At 30.4% G+C, this 12,740-nt stretch overlaps 1 long non-coding RNA gene across 16 annotated transcripts; it reads left to right on the top strand.

The window, feature by feature from the left end:
* Positions 1-1,104: 1,104 nt before the first annotated feature.
* On the top strand, positions 1,105-7,011 carry LOC129303104 (uncharacterized). Of its 16 annotated transcripts, none has more exons than XR_008591422.1 (8): positions 1,105-1,371; positions 1,449-1,691; positions 1,818-1,869; positions 1,995-2,056; positions 2,164-2,292; positions 2,558-3,327; positions 4,640-4,726; positions 5,782-7,011. It is a non-coding gene; the product is annotated as an uncharacterized LOC129303104 (long non-coding RNA). The 16 variants fall into 16 exon arrangements; XR_008591415.1 differs by having other exon boundaries at positions 1,818-1,873; XR_008591413.1 differs by having other exon boundaries at positions 1,995-2,292.
* The last annotated feature ends 5,729 nt before the right edge of the window (positions 7,012-12,740 follow it).

Genomic DNA, 12,740 nt, shown 5'->3' with positions numbered 1-12,740 from the left:
TCAATGAAGTCTTTATTCTTGGTTTTGTTGAAATTGGCCATTCACTAGTGCAGAAAGCACTTTTGGTACCTGTTAAAAAAGACTTTCAGCAACGGTTCCATAACCTAGAAGAATAGCCATGTAATCGATAAACTAAAATGACAAAGCTAATAAGAATGAGAATGAACGAATTGAAATGGTTGAATTGGAATAGGCTTTGCTTTGACACCAAGATAGGTGAATTTAAAACAATTAAGATTGATAGAATCTCTAACTACTTCACCAAAGCCAATAAAAGATGGTTAAATTATTAATTTTATTTAAAAATAAAATAAATTTTTAATTTTATCTCTATTTAAGTTTAAAATTTTTAAATTTGCATTATATTATCACTCATAGTTATTATTTAATGAATTCTATTGGAAAAACATAACTAATACTCTTTCAAGTGCTTTGTATTAAGGATCAAAAAAATCTTTTTAGTAGGTGTTGTATAATAGGGATTGAAGGGAGTAAATTCTAAGCTAAAAACCACAATGACAATAAAAAAAAAGCTACAATAATCAATATTAATTAGTATTCCCTCTGTCTCAAATTATAAAATATTTTTAGGAAAGATTCGATATCCAAAAATATAAGACATTTTGAAAAAATTTATATTTTATTAAATAAGTTTATTTTAATATTATCCTTTCACTATTTATATTTAATTTATGTTACTTTTTTTAATATATTAAATGAAGGATATTTTGAAAAGTTTATACTTTTGTTTTGAAAAAATAAAGTTGTTAATATATTTAATAAGGTTTATTAGTATGTAAAATTTTATTTAAAAATATTTTATAATTTAATACGTATAGAGTAATAATTTGCGATCAATTTAACAAGTTGTATTGATATCAAGGCTTTGAGTTTGAATAGAAATTAACCAATGTCATCAACTCAACCTTTAATATACAAATCTCGTAAAACGCAGTCCATGGGTCAGATGTTGGTGATCTCTTATTGGACAGGTTGGAATTTTCCTCATCCCTTATTGGTTGGATTCATTTATTACATGTTCTATTTTGAATATAATGTATAATTTCTCTCTCTTTCTATTTCTCTTTCGCCCTTTTTGTTCGAACCGTTGCCCTCCTTCGCAACTCTTTTTCTTTTTTCTTTTTAAAAAAACCTTGAAAACTCTGCTCGTCCATTCGGCTTCCTGCGATTCTTCTTCTTTCACTTACTCATTCTCTTCCATTCATTGTAACTGGCGCCTCTTATCTTCTATTTTGAATTTTGAATTCTTTCTCTGATTATTCTTTCATTTGTTCTCTATTTGATTTCTTCGTTTCTGCAACATGCGGGTGCAGCAATTTTCTCAGAGCGGCAATTTCCCTCAATGATTAGGTAACTGTCACTTGCTCTTTGATTAATATGTGTGGAAATTCGTGCTTATGTGACTTTGCTTGAATTGCTCTGCAAAGGCGATGCAACTTACCGGGAGTAAAGCCCTCGGTGGAGGCGACCGTACATTTGCTTTTTCAGAAGTTTGATTTAGGTTTTAGCCGACACAGTCCCCACTTCTCTCTTTTCTATGCCGAGAAAGGTTAGCTGTCGCTTTTTGTTCCATGATTTTGCTTCATCTCACCTGTTGAAGAGACATTGGCCATCTTTGGCCACAATAAGCCTGAGAGGAGAGATTTTTCTTCATCTCAACCGCTCAGCAGGTTCCTTCCTTATATTCTTCATATTATTTTTCCATTATCATTATTGTTTCAAAAGTTTTCATTTTTTGGGTCTCTATTTTCCTACTACTTATTACCTGTGCTCTTCGCCTTTTTTCTTTGTTCCAGTTCTTGATTCATGAATCATAACTTGTGCTGATGACGCCCCTTACTTGAGTCTGTAGGTATATTTTTTCAGCTATTGTCTATTTTTGCTGGTATGTATCTATCTGTAAATTTTTTTGAAGGAACTAATCATTAACTCAGTCATTTGCTTCGTTTTTTCGTACAACCTCAAATATGCAGTCCCTACAAAATTTCAAGTTCATGACTAACAACGCTGACATGTTAAGCTGCCTACCTATGGAGTAAATTCATCATGCAGATGCCTATCTATTGATTGTCCTCAGAAAAAAAAAAATTATGTGCACTCTAAGTTAGTTGATTCAAAACTATTTTTCCTCTCTCCTCTCAGCAAATCTACAAATGTCTTGCTACTTCTGGGCAAAGTGGTTGCATATGCATTGACATTAACGGGTTTTCTTTATTGCCAAGTGACACCAACCCTGAGACCTGAGGAATCTTTAAGATGCCTATCTACGGAGTAAGTTCATCATGTGATTGCAATGACTTTTTTTCACCATTTCTAAGATTTGCTTCATTTAGAATTGAACTTGTACAATGGCTTACGAAAAAGATAAGAACACATAAAGATATGAATTTTTCAATTGAACTTGAGCGATGTTGATAACAGGATATGTTTGATGGATGAACAACATTTATGCAGTGTGGTTTTTTATTAATTTGACAAGTTCTGTGGTATCTTTTTCATTATTCTCTCTGTTTTAATGTTTAGTTGTTTGTTGCAGATGTTATGGGGTTTTTGCAGTGGTTCAGTTCCATCCACGATCACAAGACTGGGATTTAGAACAAAAAGAGGCGAACACTATCTATAGCTGATCAGGAGTTGGTACTTTATCAAATCCAGAATAATATATGCAAGTGCCACTGTTATGATATCCTTTAATCCTAACTTATTTTTCATTTTGGAGAAAAACCTTTAGACGTTGTTTTGTTTGGTGACACCACTCTGAATGCTGTGAATGACAAGAATTCAGATATTGTGCCTCCTGTAGTTGTTGTCATCATCCAAATGTGTGTTTTGGGATTCTACAAAGGTGAATCTGTTATTTTTCCTTATTCTTCATTCTTAATTTATCAGCCCAGCATTTTTTAAAATGTTATTTCCTTCACTTCTAGGCAATCCTCAACTTTCAAGCTATGGTGATGCTACTGAGGTTTTTTATAATGATGACAGAATAATTTAATCAGAAAAAACTGTTCAAGAGTTGCTTGCTTAGGTTTGCAGAATAATTTAATCAGAAATTATCCTTCATCAGACAGGTAGACAAGTTGATACTATCAATTCCTACAGGATTCATGTGTATACGATATTTTTTCCCCGGAGTTCAAGGAAAAGATATTTCCCTAGAACACTTCATATTCTTACTGGAAGAGAGATGGTCATGAGGTCAAGATCGGTGAATTCAACCTTCGGCATAAAACATCTTCTCTTAGTGTGTCTCAATGCTGTGATGACCCAGAGATCCTGGAGAAGTCTACATACTCCAAAGCACAGGTATCATTATGTGATCTTTATATTTTGGATATATAACAATATTTTGTTATCATTCATTTGTGTTACAAAATTGTTGCTCATTTGGGTTTCAAAGGATCCTGCCCTTTATGTGATCAAACCACAGGTGGGGGTTAATTTAATCCTTAATATGTTAGAACAAGTCCTTTAACCAACTCTGATTTGATTTTTCTTTATAAAATGGATTCAATATAGGCTTCTATTTTCGCCTCATTTGACAATGATCAGCTCCTTTCCTCTCTAAGTGAGTCTTCCAGTTCCAAGAGCAACCTGAAATATACTAATACTAGTATTTCTGATGACCTAGAATTTGCTACACCAAAGTCATTTTCTGCTCCTGAAATGAATAGTAAGAAAAGGAATTCTATGATTGTCAAAATTTTTATAACTTATAAATAATTATATATGATAGGTAAATATTTTTTGTATTTTTACTGAATAAAATCCGCAACTCTATCAGAAATTGTACTCAAAACATCTCTTACACAATTCAAATAATACATAAAGGAATGAAATTAATCTAAACTATCGACAGTGCCATTTTTGGGGAAGTAAGTGAAAAGGATGTACATGTCCTCACGAACCAAACTAAACTTTAAATTCTATCGATCCTATTACATACACTGATATCAAACTCAAAACATTTAAAGTTTAAGAATTATTAGACTCACAGTAACATAATTGAATGCTTAACAGTACAAAAAATTCATGCAAGTTAGCTGAAAAATAACTCATACATAATAGTAAGAGACACACCCTCATTTAATCATTCATGATGCCCTAACAGATTAGAATGAGAATATGACTATCATTGTACAACAACAACAACTATTCACTTACAACCTCCAACAACAACTCAGTGTGAAACATGACCCTCTCCATCTATCAACATTCTCAGAGATCACAACAAACCGGGAAAGAGAAAGAGTTATGAAGAACCCTGTTTTAAATAGATCATCTTCATTTAAGAAATGAATTTCATCTATTCATTGTACTTTAAGCCATCAGAATTAAGTTTTCAAATTCAATTATCAGTTTTATTTAATAAGAAAAAGCAGCAGAGATATTTCCCAAGACATGGAGAATGATATCAAGGCATCTTCCTAAAACATTCTTTATATTAGTCTTGGGAAGAGCAACCTTTTTCAGTGGGCTTTGCATTTAATGAGAACCTATATGTCAACTCGACCAATAAATTGTGCATTTTAAATATGATTTAATAGTTACTGTATAATTATCATATTGTAAATAGTTAGAAAGTACTTCCTAACTACATTTGACACTGTCTCTATAGGGAACTTCCTGTCATGACAGTCTCCCCATCTATGTGTTCCTGAATCATACTGTCTTCACCAACGCTATGCAATGGCCAATAACAATGGTATGGTTCTTTTTATTCTTCTGTTCTTTGCACTAATTTCATTAAACTAACATCTGACTACTCCCATAAAAAAAAAAAAAAAAACAGATCATTGACATCTCTGGTCAAGAAAAGAAAGGCTGCCAGAATAAACAAATTAAGAAGCCAGGAATATTGAATTGTAAACAAATTAAGAATAAACAATTTTTTTCCTTATCCTATAACATATCTATTCGTTCGCGGGTATTTATTAAGGAAAAATGTTTTCCAATGTTGAATTGTTAGTATCAATATCATTAATAACAATGTATTTACCTATGTAAAGTCCTTTATTACAATCCTTATATTCTGTGTTGTTTATGCATAAATAATTTCTTTATGAATTTATTGAGTATTGGAAATTATTACGTAATAATGAAATAAATAACATCACATCACAAACTTCAACAGCTTTGTAATTGAAACGCAAAAATAAAATATTAAATAATATTTAATTAGATCAACTTAATCAAGACACTTTTCACAAGTAAAGATGATCGTGTTTTACTAAGGGTAATTTTAATTATTTACAATACAAATTAACCTTAAGATTCTTAATGTTAAGTATTTTTACTAAATAAATTTATTAACTGAATCCATCTAATAAGAAAACATATTCGTATGTTTTGATTTGCGTACTAAACACTGCAGAATTTGTATAGTTTTCCCCAATTTATTCGTATCATATTAATTGTGTATACTAATGAGTTGTATAATCATTGACATCAAAACAATTAGTTGATATAGTTATTATTAAGCATTAAAAACTCAGATTCATATTCATTGACTTTTTTTTTTTTTAAAATTGTTTGGACTAATTTAAATGATGCTACTCTTTCATAATGGAGTGATCGTAAGATAGAGGCACTTGAGGATAAAAGAATTTGAAATCTTTACATTCTTATTAGTAAGCTTTGCATGATATTTTTGTTGTAATGTTTTAACAACTATCTTCTTCGGTGATTGGCATAAAGGGTAGAAAGGGATTCCTTGCTATTTAAGTGATTTTCTTCATTTCTTAATTGATTCTCCTATAGGAAACACCTTATAAGGAGCGGGACAGTGACAAAGACTAATTGATCTAAAATTGAAGAGCATACTGCATGTAATAGATATTTGTACCATATATCGTTATTTGTTATTTTTATTAATGTATGAATTTAATGGTTTCTCATACAAATACTTCTACCACATCATTCATAATGATCATATGTAGTTAGTTTATTTTTAAGATTTGACCATGATTTTTTTTTATATCAAATCTTATTGTTTTTTTTTATATTGATTGTACATTTGGAAAATGTAAGTTAAGGGGGAAAAGTAGATATACTTCTAGAATTGTCTTCAATGTAGTGGTATTATTATTGTTATTATTATTATTAAATATTGATGCCTAAGATGCTTCACTCAATTCTCTTGTGTATAATCCGTGCAATGCACGAGAGCCAGTCTATTGGGGGGGGGGGGTGGAAGAAAATGTTCAGAGTGGAATATTTACCTGCATACGGTCTATTGCATGAGAAAGTAGCATTAGAGAATGGTCGATGTAGTTTGTTCTTCTCTTTTTGGCGAAACATAGTTGGATTAGAACCTTGGTTATCAGTGGTGGGGATACTTTACCGGTTTGTTGCAGGATATGGTATCCGATTATTATATGCGGAAGCTAGAGGAGGTCAATGGATTTCAACCAAGTATGCTATATTTCCTGCTTTTACCTTCCATGAGGCAGTTGAGATTATAAAAGTATTATCAAGTGCTTGTACACGTTGAGGAGCCAATTTATAAAGGGTTGATGAGCAAATAGGATCTTGAATTATTGTTGGAAAATCGTCCTGAATTCTGAACTCTTAAAATGTACAAAATAAACTCTAAACTTTTAAATTTATAACAAAATAAATTCTGATAGCTAACTTTTTAACACTGTTACCGTCTATGTAGGTACTGTTCAGGCTTTATTTTTTATGAATTTAACTCTGACTGTTACAATATCTGTATGGACAAAAACGGTGTTAAAAAAGTTATTAGGGTTTATTTTGCTATAAATTTAAAAGTTTAGGGTTTATTTTACATATTTTAAGAATTCAAGGTTTAGGGCAATTTCGAATAAGAGTTCAAGATTTTATTCACTCATTAACCTATTTATAAATAATGTGGGTGTTGTGTGCCACAGCAATGTGTTAACCATGCTGAGTTTGATAATTTTTAAAAGCTCTTGATCTGTTTACACACTGAGATTAATAATGAGATTGCTCATTTCAATTGACAAACTACAATTGTTTGTGCGGTTCTTTTATACATTTTTTGATAAAAGAAAGTTGATAGCTAAAGTCACAAATTATAAATTTTTGATAAATGTACTTAGGTTTGTGATACTTCCTTTGTTACTATTCCATTTACTAAGAATTTTAATTTATATTAAAAAATTTATTCTAGAGAAATTATTACTTAATGGTTTATTTGCTATAGAAAATACATAGGTATTAAAAAAGAATAGTTTAATATTAACAGTCAATCCAAGAATAAAACTGGTGGAAAACGCTTGAGAGGTTTTTTTAGTAATAATAGTTGTGTCAATATGAAAAAAAATAAACTTAATTATACTTTTAATCAGTTTGATTAGTAATCTTACAATGGATGGGGTTAAATTTTATCTTGTAAATCTATCTCATTAAGTATTAAGAAAACATAATTTGAAGGGAATTTAATGTCTTACGCATCCAACTTATAGTATTGATTTGATTTACATTTGAGTTTTATACAAGTATATGTTTATTATTTTTTTTTACAGAGAAATTGTCATTTAACATTTTCAAAATTAAAATTTACATATTCATTGACATTATTTAAATTCAGGAACATTATTTAAATTGAGAATATGCTTTATGTCCAAGAAGTCCTCTTTCTTTCACTTATTTCATTTCATGTGTCTCCGCCAATATTCGTTCATTTAAAACGTCGTGTCCATTTTAATTAGTTATCTTCCATGCAAGGCACGGGAATTAAATTGTTATATTTATTCATTAACATTATTTCAAATCTTTTATGTAATTTAAATGACGAATATGCATAATTCATTTACATTATCAACTGTAAAAAACCATATTGTTAGGGGGAAAAAACAGACTACATTTTTGTGGGAGAATGACATTAAAGCACCGAAATTTAAAATTTATGATAGTTAGATTTCTAATAAATTTTTTTTAAAATTATATATATAGTAATTCAAATAATCATAAGTTCAGAAATCTTAATGACAAATAAGACATTTAAATTGAAAATATAGAAATAATCAAAATTTTTATTTGCAACTATTTAAATTAATAAAAATATAGTCTTATATATAAAAAGAGAATATTTTTAAATAATATTATCGTGCTTAAGATTCATCTTCTTACGTATGTGTGAGGACGAACTACTTATTATTCATGTTATAATTTAAATTATTTTAATAATTATTTCTCTCAAATAAATTTTAATCACATCCCTGCACTGCACGGTGTTTGACTCTAATTTAAAATAAGACTCTAATTATTTTTCAAATAAATTTTTATTTCTCTCCCTATTTTTGGTCATAAGTCTAATGTCGAGCTACTAATTCTAGACATTTTATCTAAAATTGTTGATTTTATCTTCATTAATCATCATTCGTGCAACGCACAGGGGTTTGATTCTAGTTAAGGTAAATAACATCAGCCAAAGTCCTTAAGATAAGACACATGAATAAATATCTTATGATAAGGAAAAAGAGGAGTACATAAGAAAACATATTTCTCTCTCTCTCTCTCTCTCTCTCTATATATATATATATATATATGCACGAGCACACGCACACGTTCAATACTCCTTTTCGTTCTTATTATAAAGTACTTTCTTGAAGAAATTGATGGTTTTTAATATAAGAGACTTGGTGGATCTTAATATAAGAGACTTGGTGGAATATCAATTGTGAAAGAGAGTATAAGGCAAATTTAAAAATTTTTCATTTAAATATAAGTAAGAGGGAGGAAAATTTTATTCTTTTTTAAGATAAAGTTAATTACTTAATCACTCTTCCTTGATTTTTGTGAGGTGTTTATTAGAGGTGCTTTATAATAAGGATAGGAGAGAGTATTTACAATATTTTTGCAAAATAAATCTACAACAATAAACAAACAAAATATACACAATCACAACATAAAGATCTGTCTTTTTATTTATTTATTTATTCACATATTAATTTTTATTATTATTGTAAATGGACAAACAAACACAAGTGTAAACCATATATAAGACCCACGACAATACAGAATCAGATGGACAAAGATGGAAAGAAAGCATAAAGTTGAGCAAACTAAGCCATAGCCCCTTGACAAATTAAGAGAGAGAGGGTACGCTCGGACGCGCACGCATAATATACAAGGATTAAATGGCAAATTAATCCTTAAATTATAAGTACACAAGCATCTAAAATTCTAAATTTTTTTTTGTACAATTTTTTCTTTCAACATTTAAAAACAATATGATTTGACCCTTATAATTAATAAAAAGTTAATTTTAATCATTAATTGACTAGAAAATAACATAAAAGGATTGAAAAATTACAGACAAAGACCTTAAAAAATTATAGAAAAGGATCAAGAAAATTTAATTGGTAGAACCCTAGATAGTCCTATATCTATAGTTTAGGGTTCAATTTACTCTTTTACCCTGGATATGATATCTGGTATGTGCTAGTGTGGCCTGCAGGTCACAGTCCCTTAACCCTTTCAGTGCAGTGAAGGTTCCGTAACCCTTTCAGGGTTTCGCTTAATATCAGGCCTGAATTTGCGAACACACTTGGAGTCTCTCAAATATCGGACTATGAAAGGTAAGGAGATGGGAAGACCAACAGATAGTCCATAGAAAATAGTGATGAGATTTTCGCTGGAGGGCATGATGGCGTACATGGATGAACAATAAGTTGCGGTTAGTGCCGCCATGCTGACCATCAACTCAATCCGAAGAGGGAAGCCACGTGTGAGGAACATGAAAATAAAGGACGTTGATAAGCCAGTCAAGTCCTAAATCAAGATAATAAAGCCCCTTGATCAACAAAAGGCTAGGGAAAGAGAGTTTATGCATGATGCACATTGAAGCATAAAATAATAAAAAAAAATAGAGCAATGATAAAAATATTTTTTTATCAGTATGCTCATAACCACAGCCATAGAAACAACACGACTCAGATGACATTGAAGGAATATTTTAAATGAATAATAAATGAAATAAAGGAGCTGGGTCAAAGTCTTATTAGATCCAGGCATAGTAAAATTTACCTAATTATCGACACGAGTTTAGACTACTAGAGTTTAAACTGAGATATGCAACAAATGCACTAAAGAGAGAAAACAGAGGGAGCGGAAGAATGAACATTGAGAGAGAACTGTTTATTTAAGGGTGAGTTCTTCCTTCAGCCACTTGTCTATATTTATAGTGAGGGAAGGCCACCACAAAAAAAGAAAATCAAATCAATATTAATTCACTTCATCATGGAGAGAATAAACTCATTAGAATAATCACCATTTGCAAAGGAATATTTTTCATTTTGAAATTCAATCAGAAATTAATCGGACATTAATTTATGATTTCAGTTAACTCATTATTACCACAATAATGTCAGATCCACTGATTGCTTTGACATAATAATCCAATTCCTATTAAAGGCAGATCCATGATTCCAACACTTTTGGTGTGTATCGAAGCTTTATAGAAGGAGTCAACACACCATGCCATAGTCCTGTCTGCATTTCAAGCTGCATGCTAACAATTTTGATCCACTTGTCAACATCTAAAAATTTTATGCAAGTTCTTCTCAATAATGTTCTTGTCATATGTTATCCTCATAGGGAAACTACACAATATCTCTCTTGGAAGAGCTGCAGGTTCTAGATGTAAAGGAACAGGATTACGCATTTCATCTTCCCGGTTGCAATTTATAAAAATACCAGTAAATTTCTTCGTCAATAATGTAATACAATCAGTAACTAACATATACTACACTGAAATATAAACTGATAGTGTTGTTTCACCTAGCTAAATACTTTTATGGAAGAAATGCAAAAGTTCCTACTAACATAGCATTAATTTATCCTAGATAAAATCCAAAGTCTGTTTATAAGCGAATGTTTTTTTTTTTAAGCCTAACTTATTTGTGCAGTGATAAAAAATCAAATGGAAAATTAACTAGATAAATATCCAATAATCACCTAACTTGCAAGAACCGATATAAGTTTCCCAACAATGCAAAATTAATTGGATAAATATCTAGTAATTAACAAACTTGCAACAATCAATTTAAGTTTCCTAATAATGTAAAATTATACTAATTTGGAGCAAACTTGTGGGGCTCATATCAGTAAAAGGTACTAAGACCAAAAAAACAACAAACATTACACCTCCCAATGTACTAAACTATGGATGACTAAAGAACCAACTAGGATCCTCGTGAAGGAATTTTTCATTTACTTTATATTTTCATAAAGAGAAAGTAGCTTCCACTAGTACAGAAAAGACATTTTACATATGTTAAAAATGGCTTTTTACATAGGTTCCAAAACTCGTGTAAAAATAGACTGGTTGAGAAGTTTTGGAATTCTACTCCAAATTGGTATTTTTCAGAGGGAAGAGAAGAAAGAAAATTATACTTGACTAAAATATCTCTATGTTATTTTAAAATTTCTAAATTATTTGTCTCTGATATTAAAAAATGGGCTAAGGATTGTAACATCTCCAAATTTATTTTGAGAGTTAACTAGATTAATCGAGAAGTTTAATTATGTAATCATGGTAATTGAGAGTTGATTGGGGTATTTGGATGACTCTTTGGGTCTATTGGACCCTACAAGGATCTTAGAATGGGGGTTAAGGAGTAATTGAGCCAATTTGGGCCCAAAGTGATGGGCTTAAATAGGGTTACTAGATTGAGTCATCCATTATGGTGGAAGGCATAGTGTGCCATGGCTAATGCAATGGATTTTAAAATCCAAACTTGCATTTTGAAATTAAAACAAAAGAGAGGTTTTTGAGAGAGGGTTGAAGAGAGAAATTAGAGGCTCTACCAAGGCTTGCATTTTCAGTCAAGAAAGGCTTCTTTGGAACTAGCAAACCCTTGGGTATGGTTCCCCTTCCCTTCTACTCTCTCTTTCATGCATTTATTGTAAGTTTTTAGGAGGTGAGAGGTAGGACCCAAATTTGTAGTTGAGTTCTACCTTTTCTAATGACTTTAATCCAGTCTAATAAGGGTTATTTAAGATTCTAATTATTAGTTTAAGATAATTGTAGTGGTTAGTGTCATTAATGATGGGTAAGTTACCCTAGTGCTATTCAACCTAGATTAAGTTAATAAAGTTGGTTGGTATTGTTTATTAAGCCTATTTGAGATTAAATAAGTAATGGAAGTGAGAATTGAGGTTGATTTTAGTTAATCATGCTTAATGAGGGTATTAATCCTTGATCATGATTAAGGGTTAATTAATGATGATTGACATTAATGTTGCTTGCTAATCGTGAATTGTAAATTGAATGTTATAAGAGCTTATTGCTTTAGGAAGCTCCCTCAAAAATCCAAACTATACTCTTGGGGTGATAGCCCAAGGGTTAGGGTAACCGGGAGTTTAATTTTAGTATATAATTACATTTTCAATTCATGAGTTAGTATGGTTATGGCATGAATTATATGACAATGAATTGAGCATGATGAATTGTAGTAGCGAAGCCACTTAGTAGTAAAGGGGCAAATGCACCCCTTCATTTTGGAAAAAATTACAAATAGAGTATGTAAATTTTATAACTTTGCACCCTCTCCTGTTGATATTTTGCACCCTTTAAACTAAATAAAAAAATATTTAGACTTAAAAACTTATTAATATGTAATATTTTAATGATCAAAAGAAAATATGAAAAAATTACTTACATAAGAGATCATATTAACATGTTCAATATAATTTTCTAAAAAAATGATAATCAATTTACTTATGTT

Source organism: Prosopis cineraria, unplaced genomic scaffold (genome assembly GCF_029017545.1).
Source record: "Prosopis cineraria cultivar Desert tree isolate PC_DT_omini unplaced genomic scaffold, ASM2901754v1 PC2, whole genome shotgun sequence".
Lineage (NCBI taxonomy): Eukaryota > Viridiplantae > Streptophyta > Magnoliopsida > Fabales > Fabaceae > Prosopis > Prosopis cineraria.
The sequence above is the reverse complement of the archived record's forward strand: the minus strand, read 5'-3'. Positions and strand labels throughout refer to the sequence as shown.